Source organism: Physeter macrocephalus, chromosome 7, assembly GCF_002837175.3.
Source record: "Physeter macrocephalus isolate SW-GA chromosome 7, ASM283717v5, whole genome shotgun sequence".
NCBI lineage: Eukaryota > Metazoa > Chordata > Mammalia > Artiodactyla > Physeteridae > Physeter > Physeter macrocephalus.
The window spans coordinates 22,284,667-22,306,704 of record NC_041220.1 but is presented as its reverse complement, the minus strand read 5'-3'; the positions used below and the strand labels follow the sequence as shown (position 1 = coordinate 22,306,704).

The 22,038-nt window shown below is 44.4% G+C and overlaps 1 protein-coding gene across 11 annotated transcripts in view; it reads left to right on the top strand.

Annotated features, from left to right (window-relative positions):
• MANBA (mannosidase beta) overlaps positions 1-22,038 on the top strand; it is a 171,131-nt gene that overhangs the window by 141,205 nt on the left and 7,888 nt on the right. For 8 of the 11 annotated variants that reach the window (XM_055085888.1, XM_055085881.1, XM_055085882.1 and 5 more), the window contains 7 exons: positions 14,196-14,331; positions 17,224-17,424; positions 17,608-17,843; positions 18,841-19,288; positions 19,402-19,523; positions 19,975-20,154; positions 20,862-20,922. The gene's annotated coding sequence lies outside the window, so the exon portion shown is untranslated. Of the gene's footprint in view, positions 1-4,970; positions 5,127-13,019; positions 13,247-14,195; positions 14,332-17,223; positions 17,425-17,607; positions 17,844-18,840; positions 19,289-19,401; positions 19,524-19,974; positions 20,155-20,861; positions 20,923-22,038 lie in introns of those variants that run through there. The other 3 variants (XM_055085880.1, XM_055085887.1, XM_024126682.3) reach the window with 3 other exon arrangements.

Here is a 22,038-nt window from a genome sequence, read left to right as displayed (position 1 = left end):
CCTCCCTATCCCACCCCTCTAGGCAGTCACAAAGCACCAAGCTGATCTCCTTGTGCTATGCGGCTGCTTCCCACTAGCTATCTATTTTACATTGGTAGTATATATAAGTCCATGCCACTCTCTCAGTTCGTACCAGCTTACACTTCCCCCTCCCCATGTCCTCAAGTCCATTCTCTACGTCTGTGTCTTTATTCCTGTCCTGCCCCTGTGTTCTTCAGAACTATTTTTTTCTTTGTTTATTTCTTCTTTTTCGTTTTTCCTTTTGTAGTTTGACGATTTTCTCTCAAAGTATGCTTGAGTGACTTTCCTTTTGGTTTTTGTGAATCTGTTGTATGTTTTTGACTTGTGGTTACCATATTCAAGTATGATGACCCATAACTATATCTATTTGCTTTATTTTTTTTTTGATTAATTTATTTTTAAAAAAATTTTATTTTTATTTTTGGCTGTGTTGGGTCTTAGTTGTGGCACACAGGATCTTCATTGAGGCATGTGGGATCTTTCATTGTGGTGCGTGGTCTTCTGTCTAGTTGTGCTGTGTGAGTTTTCTCTTCTCTAGTTGTGAGGCACAGGCTCTAGGGCATGTGGGCTCTGTGTGTGGATTCCAGAGCATGTGGACTCTGTAGTTTGTGGCACGCGGCCTCTGTCATTGAGGCACGTGAGCTTAGTAGTTGTGGCGCCCAGAATTAGTTGCCCCATGACATGTGGGATCTTAGTTCCCTGACCAGGGATCGAACCCGCATCCCCTGCATTGTAAGGTGGATTCTTTACCACTGAACCACCAGGAAAGTCCCTATCTATTTGCTTTAAAATGATAGTTATACAAGTTCAAAGGCATTTTAAAAGATCTATCTATCTATCTATCTATCTATCTATCTATCTATCTATCTATATATTGCGGTACGCGGGCCTCTCACTGTTGTGGCCTCTCCTGTTGCGGAGTACAGGCTCCAGACGCGCAGGCTCAGCGGCCATGGCTCATGGGCCTAGCCGCTCCGCGGCATGTGGGATCTTCCCGGACCGGGGCATGAACCCATGTCCCCTGCATCGGCAGGCAGACTCTCAACCACTGCGCCACCAGGGAAGCCCTAAAAGATCTATATTTTTATCCACCCCTCCCTCACATTTTGTGATTTTGGTGTCCTATTTACATCTTCATTCTTATACTTTTACTGTTAATTGTAGTTATAATCGCCTTTACAGTTTTTTGATTTTTTTTTATCCAAGTATGGGCTTATTTAAATGATCTTCAGCCCTTTTATATATTTGCCTTTCCTATTGTGATTTTCCCTTTCCTATAGATTTTTGCTTCTTTTCTATTTAGAGAAGACCTTTCAATATTTCTTACAGGGTTGGTTTAGTATTGCTATTTTATTTTACTTTATTTTAGTATAGTTGCTTTACACTGTTGTGTTAGTTTCTGCTACAGTGAAGTGAATCAGCTGTATGTATACACATATCCCCTCCCTCTTGGACTTCCCTCCCACCCCACCCCCATCCCACCCATCTAGGTCACTACAGAGCACCGAACTGAGCTCCTGTGCTATACATCAGGTTCCCATGAACTGTCTATTTTACACATGGCAGTGCACATATATCAATGCCAATCTCCCAATTCATCCCCCTCCCCATGTCCACACGTCCGTTCTCTACATCTGCATCTCTATTCCTGCCCTTCAAATGGGTTCATCTGTACCATTTTTCTAGATTCCACATATATACATTAATACATGATACTTGTTTTTCTTACTGACTTGCTTCACTCTGTATCACAGACTCTGGGTCCATCCATGTCTCTACAAATGACCCAATTTCGTTAATTTTTATGGCTAATGTTCTGTTGTATATATATATACCACATCTTCTTTATCCAGTCCTCTATTGATGGACATTTAGGTTGCTTCCTGTCCTGGCTGTTGTAAATAGTGCTGCAATGAATATTGGGGTGCATGTGTCTTTTTGAATTATGGTTTTCTCTGGGTATATGTCCAGTAGTGGGATTGCTGGGTCATATGGTAGTTCTATTTTTAGTTTTTTAAGGAACCTCCATACTGTTCTCCATAGTGGCTGTGTCAATTTACGTTCCCACCAACAGTGCAAGAGGGTTTCCTTTTCTCTACACCCTCTCCAGCATTTATTGTTTGCAGATTTTTTGATGATGGCCATTCAGACCGCTGTGACGTGATACCTCATTGTAGTTTTGATCTGCATTTTTCTAATAATTAGTGACATTGAACATCTGTTCATGTGTCTCTTGGCCATCTGTATGTCTTCTTTGGAGAAATGTCTGTTTAGGTCTTCCACCCATTTGTTTGATTGGGTTGTTTGTTTTTTTGATATTGAGCTGCATGAGTTGTTTGTATATTTTGAAGATTTATCCCATGTCAGTTGCTTCGTATGCAATTATTTTCTCCCATTCTGAGAATCGTCTTTTCATCTTGTTTATGGTTTTCTTTGCTGTGGAAAAGCTTTTAAGTTTCATTAGATCCCATTTGATTATTTTTGTTTTTATTTTCATTACTGTAGGAGGTGAGTCAAAAAAGGTCTTGCTGTGTTTTATGTCAGAGTGTTCTGCCTATGTTTCCCTCTAAGAGATTTATAGTGTCTGGTCTTACGTTTAGGTCTTTAATCCATTTTGAGTTTATTTTTGTGTATGGTGTTATGGAGTGTTCTAACTTCATTCTTTTATATGTAGCTGTCCAGTTTTCCCAGCACCACTTTTTGAAGAGAGTGTATTTTCTCTATTATATATTCTTGCCTCCTTTGTCATAGATTAGTTGACCATAGGTACATGGGTTTACCTCTGGGCTTTCTCTCCTGTTCCACTGATCTGTATTTCTGTTTTTGTGCCAGTACCATACTGTCTTGATTACTGTAGCTTTGTAGTATAGTCTGGAGTCAGGAAGCCTGATTCCTCCAGCTGATTCAACCAGCTGGTGTTGAATTTTTCTTTTCAAGATTGCTTTGGCTCTTGGGGGGTCTTTTGTGTTTCCATACAAATTGTAAAATTTTTTGTTCTAGTTCTGTGAAAAATGCCATTGTTAATTTGATAGGGATTGAACTGAATCTGTAGATTGCTTTGGCTAGTATAGTCATTTTCACAGTATTGATTCTTCCAATCCAAGAACATGGTATATCTCTCCATCTGTTTGTGCCATCTTTGATTTCTAGTAGTTTTCTGGTGGCATCTTTAGTATTATCTATGTATAGTATCATACCATCTGCAAACAGTGACAGTTTTACTTCTTCTTTTCCAATTTGGATTCCTTTTATTTCTTTTTCTTCTCTGATTGCCATAGCTAAGACTTCCAAAACTATGTTGAATAAAAGTGGCGAGAGTAGACATCCTTGTCTTGTTCCTGATCTTAGAGGAAATGTTTTCAGTTTTTCACCAATGAGAATGATATTTGCTGTGAGTTTGTCGTATATGGCCTTTATTATGTTGAGGTAGCTTCCCTCTGTGCCCACTTCCTGGAGAGTTTTTATCATAAATGAGTGTTGAATTTTGTCAAAAGCTTTTTCTGCATCTATTGAGATGATCATGTGGTTTTTATTCTTTAATTAATTAATATGTGTTTCACATTGATTGATTTTCGTATATTGAAAATCCTTGCATTCCTGGGATAAACCCCACGTGATCATCGTGTATGATCCTTTAATGTGTTGTTGGATTCTGTTTGCTAGTATTTTGTTGAGGATTTTTGCATCTATATCCATCAGTGTTATTGATCTGTAATTTTCTTTTTTTGTGACATCTTTGTCTGGTTTTGGTATCAGGGTGATGGTGGCCTCGTAGAATGAGCTTGGGCGTGTTCCTTCCCCTGCAGTTTTTTGGAAGAGTTTGAGAAGGATGTGTTAGGTCTTCTCTAAATGTTTGAGAGAATTTGCCTTTGAAGCCATCTGGTCCTGGACTGTTGTTTGTTGGAAGATTTAAAAAAAAAAATAAATTTATTTATTTATTTTTGGCTGTGTTGGATCTTTGTTGCTGAGCGTGGGCTTTCTCTATTTGCAGTGAGTGGGGGCTACTCTTTGTTGTGGTGCACGGGCTTCTCATTGCAGTGGGTTCTCTTATTGCGGAGTATGGGCTCTAGGTGCACAGGCTTCAGTAGTTGTGGCACGTGGGCTCAGTAGTTATGGCTTGAGGAGTCTAGAGTGTGCGTGTTCCTTCCCCTGCAGTTTTTTGGAAGAGTTTGAGAAGGATGTGTTAGGTCTTCTCTAAATGTTTGAGAGAATTTGCCTTTGAAGCCATCTGGTCCTGGACTGTTGTTTGTTGGAAGATTTAAAAAAAAAAATAAATTTATTTATTTATTTTTGGCTGTGTTGGATCTTTGTTGCTGAGCGTGGGCTTTCTCTATTTGCAGTGAGTGGGGGCTACTCTTTGTTGTGGTGCACGGGCTTCTCATTGCAGTGGGTTCTCTTATTGCGGAGTATGGGCTCTAGGTGCACAGGCTTCAGTAGTTGTGGCACGTGGGCTCAGTAGTTATGGCTTGAGGAGTCTAGAGTGTCGGCTCAGTAGTGTGGCACACAGGCTTAGTTGCTCTGCGGCATTGCTGGACCAGGGCTCAAACCCATGTCCCCTGCATTGGCAGGTGGATTCTTAACCACTGCACCACCACGGAAGTCCCTGTTGGAAGATTTTTAATTGCAGTTTCAATTTCATTACTTGTGATTGGTCTGTTTATATTTTCTATTTCTTCCTAGTTCAGTCTTGGAAGGTTGTACCTTTCTACGAATTTGTGCCTTTCTTCCAGGTTGTCCATTTTATTGCCATATGGTTGCTTGTAGTAGTCTCTTATAATCCTTTGTATTTCTGCAGTGTCAGTTGTAATTTCTCCTTTTTCATTTCTAATTTTATTGATTTGAGTCCTTTCCCGTTTTTTTCTTGATGAGTCTTGTTTATCTTCTCAAAGAACTAGCTTTTAGTTTCATTGATTTTTACTGTTGTTTTCTTCATTTCTTTTTTTTTTCAGTATGCGGGCCTCTCACTGTTGTGGCCTCTCCCATTGCGGAGCACAGGCTCCGGACGCGCAGGCTCGTGGACCATGGCTCACAGGCCCAGCCGCTCCGCGGCATGTGGTATCTTCCTGGACCAGGGCATGAACCCGCGTCCCCTGCATCGGCAGGCTGACTCTCAACCACTGCGCCACCAGGGAAGCCCTGTTTTCTTCATTTCTATTTCATTTGTTTCTGCTCTGATTTTTATGACTTCTTTCCTTCTACGAACTTTGGGTTTTGTTTGTTGTTCTTTCTGTATTTGCTTTAGGTGTTAGGGTAGGTTGTTTATTTGAGATTTTTCTTCTTTCTTGAGGTAGGATTAAATTGCTGTAAACTTTTTTCTTAGGACTGCTTTTGCTGCATCCCATACGTTTTGGGTCATCGTGTTTTCTTTGTCATTTGTCCTCCCCACCCCCCAAGGTCTCTTCTGGCCTTGGGTGTCCTGGGCCTGAGCCCCACCCCAAGACCTATTCCGGCCACATGGGTCCTGGGGCTGAGCCCCACCTCCGCAGAAGCCTCCTCTTGCCGTGTGGGTCCAAGGCAGGCTGAGCACCAGCCTCCTCCAAGGCCTCCTCTGGCTATGCCAACCCCTGTGGCTATGCCTGTGGAGGCCTGTGCCCTGGCTGGCCTGCACAGGCATGTGTGTTCTGGGCCAGCTGGTGAGAGGAACACATGCAGAGGTGGGGCTGACGCAGCAGGTCCAGAGACCTACCTAGAGGTCTTGGAGGCCTACTAGGGAGGCAGGGGTAGGCTGTAGCTCCCCGTGGGGGCAAGGACACTGATAGAGGAGGCACCAGGGAATTTTTAATTTATTTTATGTTTTAATTTTATTTTTTATTTTTGTTTGCTGTTATGGTTCTGTTTTTGTTGTTTCATTTTTATTGTTATTTTTTCTAATATATTTTTTATTTTTCTAATTTTTTTTTTTTTTTTTTTGCGGTACGCGGGCCTCTCACTGCTGTGGCATCTGACAAAACTAGTGAGGAATAAATGTATGAGTTTGAAACTTAACAATTTTTTTTTTCTAATTTTTTTTTTTTTTTTTTTGCGGTACGCGGGCCTCTCACTGCTGTGGCCTCTCCCATTGTGGAGTACAGGCTCCGGACGCGCAGGCTCAGCGGCCATGGCTTACGGACCCAGCGGCTCTGCGTCATGTGGGATCTTCCCAGACTGGGGCACGAACCCGTGTCCCCTGCATCGGCAGGCGGACTCTCAACCACTGCGCCACCAGGGAAGCGCTATTTTTCTAATTTATTTTAGTTTTCATTCTTTGTTATTGTTATGCTCTTTTCTGTTAGTTGCTTTTATGGTGTTTTGTTTTTGGTTTTGTTTTGTTTTGTCACACTGCGTGGCTTGCAGGTCTTGGTTCCCAGTCCAGGCGTCAGGCCTGAGCTCCTGTGTTAGGAGCGCTGAGTCCAAGCTGCTGGATTAACAGAGAACTTCAGGTCCCAGGGAATATTAATAGGTGTGAGGTCTCTCGGAGTTCCTTATCTTGGCATCAAGACCTGGCTCCCATCAGCTGCCTGCAAACTCCAGTGCTGGACGCCTCACGCTAAACAACCAGCAAGTCAGGAATACAGCTCTACCCATCAAAAAAAATGAGATGACAAAAAAGCATGTTACAGATGAAGGAGCAAGGTTAAAACCTGTAAGACCAAATCATTGAAGAGGAAATGGGCAACCTACCTGAAAAACAATTCAGAGTAATGATAATAAAGGTGATCCAAAATATTGGAAATAGAATGGAGGCATGGATCGAGAAAATACAAGAAACATTTAACAAGGACCTAGAATAATTAAAGAACAAACCAACAGTGATGAACAACATAATAACTGAAATGAAAAATACACTAGAAGGAATCAATAACAGAATAACTGAGACAGAACAGTGGATAAGTGAGCTGGAAGATGGCATGGTGGAAGTAACTGCCATGGAGCAGAATAAAGAAAAAAGAATGAAAAGAAATGAAGACAGCCTAAGAGACCTTTGGGACAACATTAAATGCACCAACATTCAAATTTTGGGGGTCCCAGAAGAAGAAGAGAAAGAGAAAGGGTCTGAGAATATATTTGAAGAGATCATAGTTGAAAACTTCCCTAACGTGGGAAGGGAAATAGCCACCCAAGTCCAGGAAGCGCAGAGAGTTCCACACAGGATAAACCTAAGGAGAAACATGCCAAGACACATATTATTCAAAGTAACAAAAATTAAATTGAAAGAAAAAATATTAAAAGCAACAAGGGAAAAGCAAAAAATAACATACACAGGAATCCCCGTAAGGTTATCAGCTGATTATTCATCAGAAACTCTGCAGGCCACAAGGGACTAGCAGAACATATTTAAAGTGATGAAAGGGAAAAACCTACAACCAAGGTTATTCTACCCAGCAAGGATCTCATTCATATTCGATGGAGAAATCAAAAGCTTTACAGACAAGCAAAAGCTAAGAGAATTCAGCACCACCAAACCAGCTCTGCAACAAATGCTAAAGGAACTTCTCTAGGTGGGAAACACAAGAGAAGAAGAAGACCTACAAAAACAAACCCAAAACAATAAAGAAAATGGTAATAAGAACGTACGTATGGATAATTACCTTAAGTGTAAATGGATTAAATGCTCCAACCAAAAGACACAGACTGGCTGAATGGATACAAGAACAAGACCCATATATATATATATATAGTGTCTACAAGAGACCCACTTCAGACCGAGAGGCATATACAGACTGAGAGTGAGGGCATGGAAAAAGATGTTCCATGCAAATGGAAATCAAAAGAAAACTGGAGTACCAATACTCATATCAGATAAACTAGACTTTAAAATAAAGCCTGTTACAAGCTGTAAAGAAGGACACTACATAATGATCAAGGGATCAATCCGAAAAGAAGATATAACAATTATAAATATTTATGCACCCAACATAGGAACACCTCAATATATAAGGCAAATGCTAACAGCCATAAAGGGGAAATTGACAGTAACACAATAATAGTGGGGGACTTTAACACCCCACTTCTTTCACCAATGGACAGATCAACCAAAATGAAAATAAATAAGGAAACACAAGCTTTAAATGATACATTAAACAAGATGGACTTAATTGATATTTATAGGACATTCCATTCAAAAACAACAGAATAAAGTTGTTTGCAAGTGCTCATAGAACATTCTCCAGGATAGATCATATCTCAGGTCACAAATCAAGCCTCAGTAAATTTAAGAAAATTGAAATTGTATCAAGCATGTTTTCTGACCACAATGCTATGAGATTAGAAATCAATTACAGGGAAAAAAAACTGTAAAAAACACAAACACATGGAGGCTAAACAATACGCTACTAAATAACCAAGAGATCACTGAAGAAACCTAAGAGGAAATTGCTGTATTCTTTTAGTTTTTGCATTTCTGAGAAATTCTTTCTCTCCACTATTGTAAATGATAATCTTGCTGGGTAGAGTATCCTGGGTTGCAGGGATTTCCCTTTCAGGACTTTGAATATATCATGCCACTCCCTTCTAGCCTGCAAATTTTCTGAAGGGAAATTGGCTACAGCCTTATGGGGGTTCCCTTGTAACTGACTCTGTTTTTCTCTTGCTGCCTTTAGAATCCTCTCTTCACCTTTAACTTTTGCCATTTGAATCATGGTATGTCTTGGTGTTGTCTGTTTGGGTTCATCTTGTTTGGGACCCTCTGTGCTTCCTGTACCTGGATATCTGTTTCCTTCTTTAGGTTTGGGAAGTTTTCAGCCATAATTTATTCAAATACATTTTTTTTTTGACATTTGGGGAAAATTTTATTGCTCTTGATGGAACATAGCACCAGTTCAACGGATAAAAGATGGTTAGGGGCTTCCCTGGTGGCGCAGTGGTTGAGAGTCCGCCTGCCGATGCAGGGGGCACAGGTTCGTGCCTCGGTCCGGGAAGATCCCACATGCTGCGGAGCGGCTGGGCCCGTGAGCCATGGCCGCTGAGGCTGTGCATCTGGAGCCTGTGCTCCGCAACGGGAGAGGCCACAGCAGTGAGAGGACTGCGTACCGCAAAAAAAAAAAAAAAAAAAAAAAAAAGATGGTTAGGGTTAGTCACCTTTAATCAACAATATGTGTTTATATGAAAAGTGCTTAAAGCCATAGTTCTGGAAAAAGTTGAGGATGAGAAAACTTTTGTGTTATATGTTTTAAATATGTTAACTACTTCATTAAACAGCGGGCAATCTATACCTATTTAAGTGATATCAGATTTGCTACTGTCAGTCTGATTATCAAATCCACAAATACAAAATCAATTAAGGGACAGAAACATTATTCAAACTTATAAAACAAGTTAGAACGTTATAAAGTAATTTTTATGCCAAAAATATTTGTTAATTATTGCTTAAATGTACAGTTGATTACACTCGTGAAATTTTCCAAATCATAAATGAGAAGATTTCTTCTGAATGCTAACATTTATCCCAAGGAAGAGAGTAATATTTAAGGGATGTGTAGACATTGCTTAACCACTGTGGAAAATAGCCCAATTTCCCCCAAACAATTTTAATAACGAACATCACTGTGGTGACTCAGGAACTGGAAACAAGTCTACTTGATCACACTCAAGCTCTACGAAGTCAGCCAAAGGATTTCTTCATGATAATTGCAGCTGGCACTTTCTCAGTCTTTAGAAGGTAGGAGTTTATGTAAACTTGTTGTTCTAAAAGAAAAGGTCTGAATGGATAAATCGCTATGTAGAAGTACAAAGTTTTTTTAATGCAGTCTTCTGTAAGACGTAATTAAAATGTAAAAGCCAAACAATCTAACATCAAACGTAATTTCCTTTGAGATACACTTTATCCATCAGTCTCTTTCTCTGTCCTCCGACCATCTGAACCGTCAGTCACTGCACTGCTAATCCTCATAGTGAAATGGGTGCTATCTAATTTAAACTAGCTTGACTTTCTGTAGCAACAGTCTCAGGAGTGGCATTTTTAAACATAGTTTTACCCAGCATGTGCATCAGTCATATTTGAGGGCAGGCACAAGAATTCTCATAAAGTTGGTGAAGCTGTGGAGTACCACCTGGGGATGGAAACATGACCTGTATCCTCGAGGAGAGAGAAAAACCAAACACTTATAAATGAAGGGGATTTGGGATACTTAGGGTTGACATAGAAAAGAAAACAGAATTTTATATTTTCATCATTTTTGCGAAGAAAATGTCTCCATGATCCTGTTATCAACATCATTCTTTATATATATGTGTGTGTACATATACATATGTACATATACATATATATATACATAATCATGATTGGGGTGATACAGGAAGCTACAAATGAGAAAAGGACACTGCAGTTTTAATAAGGGGAACAAAAAGTTCTGTTCACCAGTATAGATTCACATTACAGTACACCAGTATCGATAGCATTTTCTTGTCTATTTTTAGTACAGAAGATGGTACCTCTCTACATAACCTTGTAAGGCTTCAGTAACTAAAGCATAATACAAACAAAATACATTTTTGATGCTCTTCCCTCTCTCCTCCTCTGCAACCCCTATTGTGCATGGGTTGGCACACTTTATATTATCCCATAGATCTCATATGTAGCTTTCATTTTTTAAAAAATTTGTCTGCTGCTACTGTTACGATTGGGTGATTTCCATGATTCCGTCTTCCAGATGACTTATTTGTTCTTCTGTGTCATTTAGTCTGCTACTCATTGCTTCTAGATTGGTTTATATCTCAGCAGTTGAATCATCTATTTTTGATTGGTTCATCTTTGTAGTTTCTAATTCTTCGTTACAGTGATCTGCATTTCTATCGATAATCTTTCTGAATCCCTTTAGCATTTTTTTTTTTTTACCTCCTTTTTGAACTCAGGATCTAGTGGACTGGTGAAGTCTGTTTCATTATTTGTTCTTTCAGGGGATTTCTCTTGTTCTTTTTTTTTTTTTTTTTTTTTTTTTTTTTTTTTTTGTGGTACGCGGGCCTCCCTCTGCTGCGGCCTCTCCCGTTGCGGAGCACAGGCTCCGGACGCGCAGGCTCAGCGGCCGTGGCTCACGGGCCCAGCCGCTCCGCGGCATGTGGGATCCTCCCAGACCGGGGCGCGAACCCGGTTCCCCTGCATCGGCAGGCGGACGCGCAACCACTGCGCCACCAGGGAAGCCCCTCTCTTGTTCTTTTAATTGGGAGTAGCTCCTCTGCCTTTTCATTTTACTTAACTGTTTCTCCTAAATTCATAGAGACAGAGAAAGTTATCTACTGTGGTCTTAAAGGGGTTAAAGGGTTTCTTTTTTTTTTTTAATTTTTACTTATTTATTTAGTTTTTGGCTGCGTTGGGTGTTCGTTGCTTTCTCTAGGTGCGGCGAGCGGAGGCTACTCTCCATTGCAGTGTGCGGGCTTCTCATTGCAGTGGCTTCTCTTGTTGCAGAGCACGGGCTCTAGGTGCGTGGGCTTCTGTAGTTGTGGCACACGGGCTCGGTAGTTGTGGCTTGCGGGCTCTAGAGCACAGGCTCGGTAGCTGTGGTGCACAGGCTTAGTTGCTCTGCGGCATGTAGGATCTTCCCGAACCAGGGCTCGAACCCATGTCCCCTGCGTTGGCAGGCGGATTCTTAACCACTGTGCCACCAGAGGAAGTCTCTAAAGGGGTGTTTTTATGTGGGAGTGTCCTGTGTATTCTGTGTGTTCAATGTTTTTGGTGCACGGACTGGTTTTGGTATGGATGCCAGCCATGCCTTTTCTAAGAGTGTGCTGGCTGTTTTCCCCTTGACTAAGGGGGAGTGGTTGGTGTTGTAATGTCTAGAGCCTGTGCTGGATGTGAGGTGGGGCTTCCTCTTTCCCCTGTGGCTGTCACCACCCTGTCATGGGCAGGGTCTGCTGCCCAGTTGTTGGAGTAGAAGCCCTGAGGGTTGGGTTTGATCAGGTTCCCTTGCGCTTGAGTGTGTGCCCTGCCCCAAAGGTGATGCATGTGCCACCTGTGTAGGCATCCACGGTTCCGCTTAAAAGCAACCCAAGGCCACATCTCTTTCTCTGTTGTGTTTGTCCCAGATCTAGTGCTAGGCTGTGGTGTGGAGTGGGCTGGGACTGGGGGTCGGGGCGTTGTGTCTGCAGGAACTGAGGTGGCTTTGTTGCTGCCTGAGATCTGGGCTGCCTCTGGGCAGACTTCTCCCTGGATCTGTGTGCCCCAGGTCTGGTGCTAAGCCACGGTGTGAAGTGGGGGGAGCCAGGACGCTCTCTCTGGGAAGCAGCTGCTGCCTGCTCCGGCGCGCTTCCTGGGCCTGTCTGCCCAAGGTTCAGAGCTTAGATGCCACGCGTTCTTGTGGTGCCGCCCGGCGCGCGTGCTGACGGTGTCTGTCGTGGCTGGACCGCCAGCCCAGAGCACGCGCTGACAGTGGTCTCGGTGGCTCTACCTAGGTCTCTCCCCAGGCGCCCCAGTCTGTCTCTGTGTAGCTAGACGGAATCTTTGCCCAGATCTCACAGCAGGCGTGAGAGTGGGCAGAACCTGGTTGTTTGACCCTTCATATTGGGAAGTGTGCTGAGGTGGCAGCCGCCAGGTCAAGGCTTTTTCTGCCCTGACTGTTAGCATGCCTGCAAGCGTGCCACTCCTCGCGAGTAAAGTCTAGGCTTCTCCAGCCCTTCTGTCTGTCCCAGCAGATTTCCTGATAGGCGAGGGGTCTTGTCGCCTCCTTGCAGGACCCCGGGACTGGGACGCCCAGATTGTGAGTCAACTGGTTCACTCCTCTGGGCGAGGGTCCACCCATGTGGACCTTGTTTCCTTACAGATCTCTCCCAGGAGCACAGGTCCCGGCCTGATGCTTTTTTCCCTCCCTACCCGGTTACATGGAGATCTTTCTAGCAGCTTTGGTTGTATAGGATTTCTTCTGCCAGTTCCCAGTTAGTGTTCTGTGAGAATTGTTCCACAAGTGGGTGTATTTTTGATCTGTTTGTGCCAGGGGGGAGGTAAGCTCTATGTCCTCCTACTCCACCATCTTAATTCCCCTCCTCAAGGCAAATGTCTTTTTTTTTTTTTTTTTTTTTTTTTTTTGCAGTACGCGGGCCTCCCACTGTTGCGGCCCCTCCCGTTGCGGAGCACAGGCTCCGGACGCGCAGGCTCAGCGGCCATGGCTCACGGGCCCAGCCGCTCCGCGGCACGTGGGATCTTCCCGGACCGGGGCACGAACCCGTGTCCCCTGCATCGGCAGGCGGACTCTCAACCACTGCGCCACCAGGGAAGCCCCAAGGCAAATGTCTTTTAAGAATTTTTTTTAAAGTGTGTGTGTAGGGGGGAGATGTCAGAAAGTAATGAATTTATAAAGGAAGAATAAATTAATGAATGGACATAAACATATGCTGACAACAATTTATAAAAGGAGAGAAATGTGTTGTATATACATTATTTCTGGAAGAGAATAGTTACATCCAAAACGTTCTTTCACAGTTTGTATGTGGCACTGAGGTTAATAATTTCTACCATTTTAGTAGATTTATTTTGCCACGTTTGCTGGCATAGAATTGGATGTACTCACTCTTGGCTTTGGATTTCTGAGAAGGCTTTTCTGTTAGTGGTTATGAAAACATTAACAGAACGGGAAGGCCAGGATCCGGTCCTTCTGCTGTGTGGCTGCAAATCACATTCTAGAGAGTGAGATGGAAAGAGGTCAGCTCACAGGATTACATCTTCCCAGTTTCGAATCAAGAAAACAGCAAAAATGGTAATATTCTCGATCACATTCACTAAAACTCTTCTCATTTTTCCTCTTACTTGACTTTGGAAAATAAACAGGAAGATTTTGTTCGCTATTGGAATGAAAGTGAACTGGAGTACAGGAGAGAGAGATATATTTCCCAAGCATTCCTAAAGTGACACAGATTTTAGACAGAAGAATAATCTCCGGGGGAGCAACGTAGGATAAGGCCATCTTGTTCAACACTTGAGGAAAGTTTTTTTGAACGTTTATGATAAAAAAAGATAAACGCAAAAAATGTCAGTTGAGAAAGGAGTCTTAAAAGGCTGTCACTGTAATTAATACATGAGGAAGGAAAAGCACAAGACTAGCTGGTCAGCTAGGCTGGGCTCTGAGCTTGTGATCAGTAAGCTGAAGGGGTCTAACCTGCCAGGACATCTTTGAGCCCTCGAATAGGGGCCAAACAGTGAACAGGCTTTGCAGAAATAAGGGCATCACATCACTGTGTCATGTTTTATAACTGTCTCTCATTTTCTTTAGACAGAGGTTACTGAATCCTGCCATGAAAAGAAAGTATGCAACAATGATGCAGCCGAACTCCTTAGGTCAGGTCTCAGCCTTTGCACGGGATTTACTGAGCACCAGGTTGTGCCACGTTGTGCTGTGTATGCAGTGAGTGAGTACAAAGGACGACAGCAACGCCAGAATGGCCTAGAAATCTGGGGAAATGGGACGTTGGGATCATGGAAATTTCTGGTTGAGAACTGGTACTCATTCCTGTCTCATAATGTATGTGGGAACAACCCTTTGTTCTTATTCTGTAATGTTACTTATTACAGCTTTTGTAAAATTTACTGGATCCTGGGAGACAATTCACATGTTCCCTGTAGTTGGAACAGACATTATTGGCAGGCCATCCTACAGCTATTTCCTCCTGTTCTCTGCTAATAGAAGTGGCTATGCATCCAGCCCCAGGGACTGAATCATAGTTGGTTATACTAATCCTATTCTCCTTTGCCAGTGATTGGTCTAGGGTTAGGCATGTGACTCAATTCTGGCAAGTGAAACATGAGGTGATACTTAATGTGGGGTTTTGAGGGAAGATTTTCCTGCCTGATAAGAGAGAGACTTGAGGAGGAGCCCTACGCTGTTGCCGAAGTTAAGAGGCTGTTGTGTGAGGCCTGATACTTGGAGCTGCTGCAGCCTTTTTGTGACCTCGAGGAAACATTGTTGACATAGGGGGATGTCAGAGATGTTGAACTACTGAACTAGCCTTGTAATCATCTCACTCTGGTCTTATAAAAAATAAGGCCTATTTGTTTAATCCAGTTGTAGTCAGGTATTCTGAGTTTATAACCCAAAGCATCCTACAACAGTTAAAGTATGGGCTTTGAAATCACACATACATATGTTTGAGTTCCAGATCTACCATTAGTAGGCTGTTTGACATTGCATATAAGTTACTGGGTCTTTCTGTACACGTGGGATAATAATCATACCTCATATGTTAACTGTGTGGACTAAATGGGTTGATGCATAGATATTGATAGCATACAATACGTATTCGATAAATGTTATTATCACTATCATTACCTCTGTGTTAAGTCATCAAAGAAAGCCTAGGGCGGTAGGCAGAACTGGCACTTGCTCAGGGCACTGGATGAGGGTTGGAAACAGCATCATCCAGGGGAGCCCATAGGAATGAGGGGGCAGCAGTGGCACCTGGAAGGGGAGAGGTAAGGACCTTGATTCTGTCTCAGAGCTGTCAGCTCATCACTCTGCCTGGTCATTTTTTAAAAATGTATTTAATTTATTTTATTTTTGGCTGCATTGGGTCTTCATTGCTGCACGCGGGCTTTCTCTAGTTGTGGCGAGCAGGGGCTACTCTTCGATACTGAGCACGTGTTTCTCATTGTGGTGGCTTCTCTTGTTGTGGAGCATGGGCTCTAGGCATGTGGGCTTCAGTAGTTGTGGCACGCGGGCTCAGTAGTTGTGGCTTGCAGACTCTAGAGCACCGGCTCAGTAGTTGTGGCGCATGGGCTTAGTTACTCCGTGGCATGTGGGATCTTCCCGGACCAGGGATTGAATGTGCGTCCCCTGCATTGGCAGGCAGATTCTTAACCACTGCGCCAACAGGGAATTCCCCTGCCTGGTCATTTTGAAAGTACGATTGCAGAAAGTGTGGTTCAGGTCATACACAAGTCATATTTGGCCAGCAGATGATTTTGTAGGCCCAAGCAGTGTTGTTGTTGTTTTCTTGTTTTGCGGTACGCGGGCCTCTCCCGTTGCGGAGCACAGGCTCCGGACGCGCAGGCCCAGGGGCCACGGCTCACGGGCCTAGCTGCTCCGTGGCATATGGGATCTTCCCAGACTGGGGCACGAACCCGTGTTCCCTGCATCGGCAGGCGGACTCTCAACCACTGTGCCACCAGGGAAGCCCCCAAGCAGTGTTTTTAAAAGTTGTATTACTTATTAACATTTTTAAAAGGCAAGATTCCATGTAAAATCTAGATCTATATCCGATCTTCTTGCAGTGATATTTTAAAAAGAAAGCCTCTATTTGTTTAATCCACTCATAGTCAGGTGTTCTGATTTTGTAATCAAAAGTATTCTTGTGGATAAAGGCAGGGCTTGGAGGTGAGACATAGCCGGGCCCTGGAGAGGGCAGTATGGGCTCTTGCTCTGATATTAAACCTCCAGTATGCAAGTTTGGCTCTAACACGTGCTGAACTTGGACAAATCACTTAACTTCTAAGCCTCAGTTTCCTTATCTTTAAGATGAGGTTAATAGGAATTACCATCTCGTAGAATTGTGAGGATTACGTAAAATAAAGGCTGTACAACGCCTAGGATGGGTAAGTGAGTTGTAAATGCTGGCTTATGATGATTATTCCTCGGAGAATACAGTTGCTGTGTCTGGGATGTTCAGGCCTAGGGGTCTTACATTTTCCTTGCCAAAAGAAACAGAATGATTTAAGTTTCCTCTACCAAGGGAAAATAATCATCAGGCTTCTGTGACCTGAGTTGGAGGAGACATTTTCAGGCAGTAAGCCGAAGCATTTCTAAATTTCTTTCTTTTGGTAAGCCTCCTTCCAATTTTACTGACGCAAAAATTTGAGTAGCAAGAGGCATGCCAGCTGTTCGGTGATGGTGCAAAGTTCTGCTTCTTCCAGCAGAGGCCTCTTGTGCACAGGAAATGAGGCTGGTGGTGGCTGGAGGGGACCCTGGGCCAGGGCACTGGTTTCCCAGAAGCTCCCCCAGAGTAAAGCGGGGAGGGGAGTCTAAGGAAGAGCTTGTGGGGACCGCACCCCCCGCCCCACCCCGTCCCTTGTCCAGGCTTCAGAGAGCTGGATGCCAGTGTCCTGGAATTCTGGAGTCTTTCTTGAAAGAAAGAGAGTGGGAGAGGGAAGGAGAGAAAGAAGGAGGGATGGATAGAGGGAGAAAGCGGGGAGCGGGGAGAGAGGGAGGAAGGAAGGCAGCAGCTTTGTTCAAGCTCCAGGGCTCAGAGGCAGGGCACCCATGAGGCTGATGATCTGCAGAGAGACTCTTTCTGCTCTCTGCCTTTCAGTTTATTTCATTTCCCTTCATTGTTGCTACCTGGCAAAAGGGCATCTGAATGATTTTTCATCCTAATTTAACTGCTATGGAGCTATGAAAGCTTGGCACAAAGCCTCCGGAATAGCTGATTGATGGGGGAGAAGTCAGATGATCTCTTAAAAGTCACAGTAACGGAGAGCGAGAGGGACTGAAACCGTGAACTACCGAAACCGTGAGTTACGGCATGGTTTGCAGAAAGGCCCAAACTTCTGGTGATGGAGGGAGCGATGGAGGGTCTTTCCTGGTCCAGCATGGCCTCTTCTGTCTAAGGGGGTGGCCCTGTGGGCATGTGGGTGACTCGCTGGCCACACATTCTTTCTTGAAGCTTTAAACCTGGAGTCTCTTTGCCTTTCAGAACTAAAACGAACGGTCCCCGGCGCATTTGCTGTGTGCATATGTTGGTCACCATTCAAGACGTGCTGGTGGTGAGGTGGGAAGGCAGCCAGGGCCAAACGGTGACTCTGACCTTCCCTGATCAACACTGGGAAGGAGAAGACGGCCGAGGGCTGCTTTGGCGTCAGGCTGACTCGCCCAGTCATCCAGGAGCACATAAATACTTCCCGAGCGTGTATGTCCCCGTCTGTGGGAGAGGTAAAGTCACCCCTGGTGCTGGGGCCCAGGCAGTGATGGACGGGGTGCAGGGGGCGGTACTTAGGAAGGAGACGGGAATGTTTCTTTTGGGCGGCACTGCTCCGGTGGTGGTACCTGCCTGTGGAGCTGCGGTGGGTCTTCACGGGCGTGTGATAGCTGGTCCTCTGGCCTCTCTGGGCCAGGCTGTGCCTCAGCTATGAGACAGGATTCTGCATGAACACGGTGCCCCTTGGGGAGCATTTTGGATGCCCTGGCTTGAACTTTGGTGGGATGGAAGGGACACAAGGAAGTGGGCAGAACCAGGCAGGGTGTTGAGATGAAGCTTCTGAGGGCTCCAAAGCCAAAGAAGGAGAGTGAGGCTGAAGGAGGATGGGTAGGGAGAGAAAACCAGCATGACTCTTGTGGCCCCTCTGGGGTTCATTTGCAGAGACTAGTGTGAGTGCCTCACGTACTGAAGCTCTCGAGTCCTTTGTTGATGGGATGCCGGTTTCCCGCTGGCTTACCAGCCTTCAGTGCCAGCACTTGGGCAGCTTCGCCTACCCCCTCTTGGGCACGTCTGTGCCCCCTTTCCTTTCAGAGCAGCCGTGCACTCCGTGATTGGCTGTGGAGCGAGGCCCAGGGGCACGGTGTGAGCACTGACGGCTGAGTCCGGCCCCTTACGCTGCACTGGGGACCTCCAGGCACAGCAGGGTCTTTTCCTTTCTGTGGAAAGTGGCAGGAATTACTCCTCCCGCTGCCTGCTTTTTACCTCTCAGATTGTTATGAGAATAAATATTTGAAAATATCTTGTAAAAGACAGCATTCATGTTTACAAGTTTTGTTTTTATTTTTATTCAAGACTACGAAAGGAAGTTTATTTCAAAAGCAAAAGAGAACATTTACATTTGAACAAAGTGACAAACTGGTTGTCCTGCCAAAGAAAAAAATTCATGGCATGAAGTTTCTCATTTAAAATTTTTGAAGCAAAAATAACTTCAGTTGTACCTTCTTGCCTTAGGAACGGGAAGGAAAGCTGTAAAACAGGTTTGGAAAGGAAAAATCTCTCTCTGGCCAGAGAATAGACCTAGCAACCTGGTTATCTGGTGTCTGGCGTCAACCCGTCAACCTCCCCGAGCTGATGCCATTGTATGCGAGGTTTCACCTCACCTTCTTCAGCACCAACTCTGCTTCCTGAGTCCCAAGAAGGAAGCCTGGGAGATGGCATTGCTAGAATTCAGTTTCATCTGCTAGTCTTCTTTCAGTTCTCTGCAGACTGCAAGAAAGGTGAACTTGCTTGTCCCTGTCCTTTGGGTGGGATCCCAAGCGCCACGGCCACTTGAAGACCTTCAACTTTGGCATCAACATGCCCAAGGGCTCTTGCACGGCATTTAAGGGACTACAGACCATGGAGGCTGGAGAGCGGGAGTCCTCCTGAGTCAGAGCAGGGATAACAAGACTTTGCTGCGGTAACTGTCCCTCCCCTCTCCTACCTGATCTAATACCCTTGGTCATCTCTGAGGATTTCCTTAAGAGAACCTGTGACATTGTCCTTACGATGCATCTTTCCTTCTTAATCCAGGGAAATGATTTTGCCCTTGGTGATGGCCATTTACCATGATTGCAGGTGACTTTCAGAGTGAGTGGATGTTTGCACACAAGTTGGAACTCGAAGGAACTTCAGGTTCACTCTCCATCCTTTAGGTAAGGAATTTTGATTTGTGCCAGAAACCGGGACCTGTTCACCAAAAGCAACCCCCCTCCTAATACTGGGAACAAAAGTAGATCACCCACGTAGGTAGCCTCCCAGCTCTTGGTGTGGCCATGGGACTAAAGTTTTTTTCCAGTGCAGCGTGAGGGAGGAAGGGGCCCATTCTAAACACCCACACGTACTTCTCCGTGCTCTCCCTTTCCAGCTGACTGGACCATCACCCCCAGCAAGACCTTAGGAGCCAAGGGTTGCAGGGAGAGTCACTGTCAGCCTGGATCCCTTCATGACTATGTGGAAGAGAGACGCCCTACTCACCCCTGTCCCCTACTGCAAGTGTGGTTTATTAAAACACGTTAGTGGAGACAGGAGATCCTGTGGTTAAATGCTTTATGTGTGCCTCAGTCTCCTCATCTGTAAAATTGCAACAAAGTTCTTATTTCACAGAGTTTTTGAACAAGTAATATGGGATAATGAGTGACCACTCACTGTAGTGCCTGGCAGGTGACAGATGCTCAAGAAATCTAGACTGAATACATATCTTCGTTCCTTGAGGGTTGTTGTGATATCTTAATGAAATAATCATTTTGGAGAGAGATATCAACATGGAAAAGCTAATTGTTGGAGGTGAGAAAATGCTGTCTCAGCCCCTTCCTCCCTCTTATTCTAAGAAACTTTAACAATTTGTGGACCTAGTCACTTGTCCAGGGTAATGGAAGCAGGCTACTATAGACACAGTGGAATCTATAATAACGGAGAATGCTATCCATTTAATTTCACGCCCCTCCTCAGCACCTCCCTCAACCCCAAACCCAACTGACGAACCTAGCAAACCCATGGACAGGAACTTGTAGTGTGTGGGATTGGTGGTGAAACAAAGCAGCAGCTATACTGAGGATTATAGGGAGGAGATGTTTTCACGTCATAGGTGTTTAAAAAAAGATGGCAATTTGGATGATTTATTTAGATGATCTTTAAGATATTGTCTAGACCTAAGTTCTGTGATCCTTAAGAAAATAAAAGAATTTTAGTTTCATCTTCTCTTGGCTTCTATGCCCCCCTAAGTCCATTACCTGCGGAAGCACAATCAGAAAATTCCCCCAAAAACACAAAATAAGGAGGAGAAAGAGATGCAACTAGAGACCTCCAGTCTATGAGTAATTCACAGTTAAGCATCTTAGCCTGTTAGTACAGGGAAAATCAAGTCATGTGAACATTTAAGCAACATATCTTTTTAGCGATACTCTGGGTTCACTTTGCATTTCGCCTGGGGTATGACTCCATCATCCTTATACAGATTTGTATGGATTTTTTTCTTTCTCTCTCAAATACAGGACTTCAGGTATGGCTAAAGAATAACCTGTGGAATCAGACACACCTGGATTTGAATCTGGGGTGAGTTAGTTAACATTCAGATTATCTGTTTCCTCATTGTAAAATTGGGGTTAAATATGTACCCCATAGGGATGTCATGAAAGTTATCACTAGAATTCATTAAAGCAAAGGGGCTGGCAAATAACAAATGCTCAAATCTGCCTGGCTCCTTCCCCTCTCTTCTCCTGCTAAGATGCAGAGGGTCCGGCTTGTGGGTTTGTGGGGCTGCCCTCCGAGGTGGTGCCGGGAATATCCTCGCCACATCCAACTACTGCAGGGGACTCCGGTGGGTAACTGAGCAGCAAGCTGGCTTCCTACAGCCACAAAAGAAAGACTGCCGATCCTGAAAAAGTCTAGGTTATGCTTGCAGGGTATAGAAAGCTCAAAAGATGATGAAGGTTCTAAGGGAGCTATTTTAATTTAATTAATTAATTTATTTATATTTTTGGCTGCGTTGGGTCTTCGTTGCTGCGCGCGGGCTTTCTCTGGTTGCGGCAAGCAGGGGCTACTCTTCGTTGCGGTGCGTGGGCTTCTCATTGCAGTGGCTTCTCTTGTTGTGGAGCACAGGCTCTAGGTGCACAGGCTTCAGTAGTTGTGGCACGCGGGCTCAGTAGTTGTGGCACGCAGGCTTCAATAGTTGTGACACGCGGGCTCAGTAGTTGTGGCTCACGGGCTTAGTTGCTCCGCGGCATGTGGGATCTTCCCGGGCCAGGGCTTGAACCCGTGTCCCCTGCATTGGCTGGCGGATTCTTAACCACTGCACCACCTGCGAAGTCCAGGAAGCTATTTTTAAATGGCTTCCTGCTGAGAGACAGCTTTCTGGGAAGGTTTATTTCAGGCCCATTGTAGCTTTCCACCTGTCTCCGGCATTCCTTCTGGTATTTTTCCCCATCTGCTGGTCCAAAATGAAAAACACTCTTTCCTCAGAGGCACAGACAGCGTTGGTAGCCTTTTTGTCTGAGCACCATGCAGAGGCTCAGGGCAGCGCTGCGATCTGGGAGGAGAGAGAGGAAGTTTCTGCAACAGAAGCAGGGCTTCTTATTAAAGTAGGGGAATGTTATTTTTAGTCTGGGCATGAGTTGCTTCGTTGTTCCTGCTGCCGTCAGCTTCTCTTTAAAGTGACCTCCTGGTGTGGGA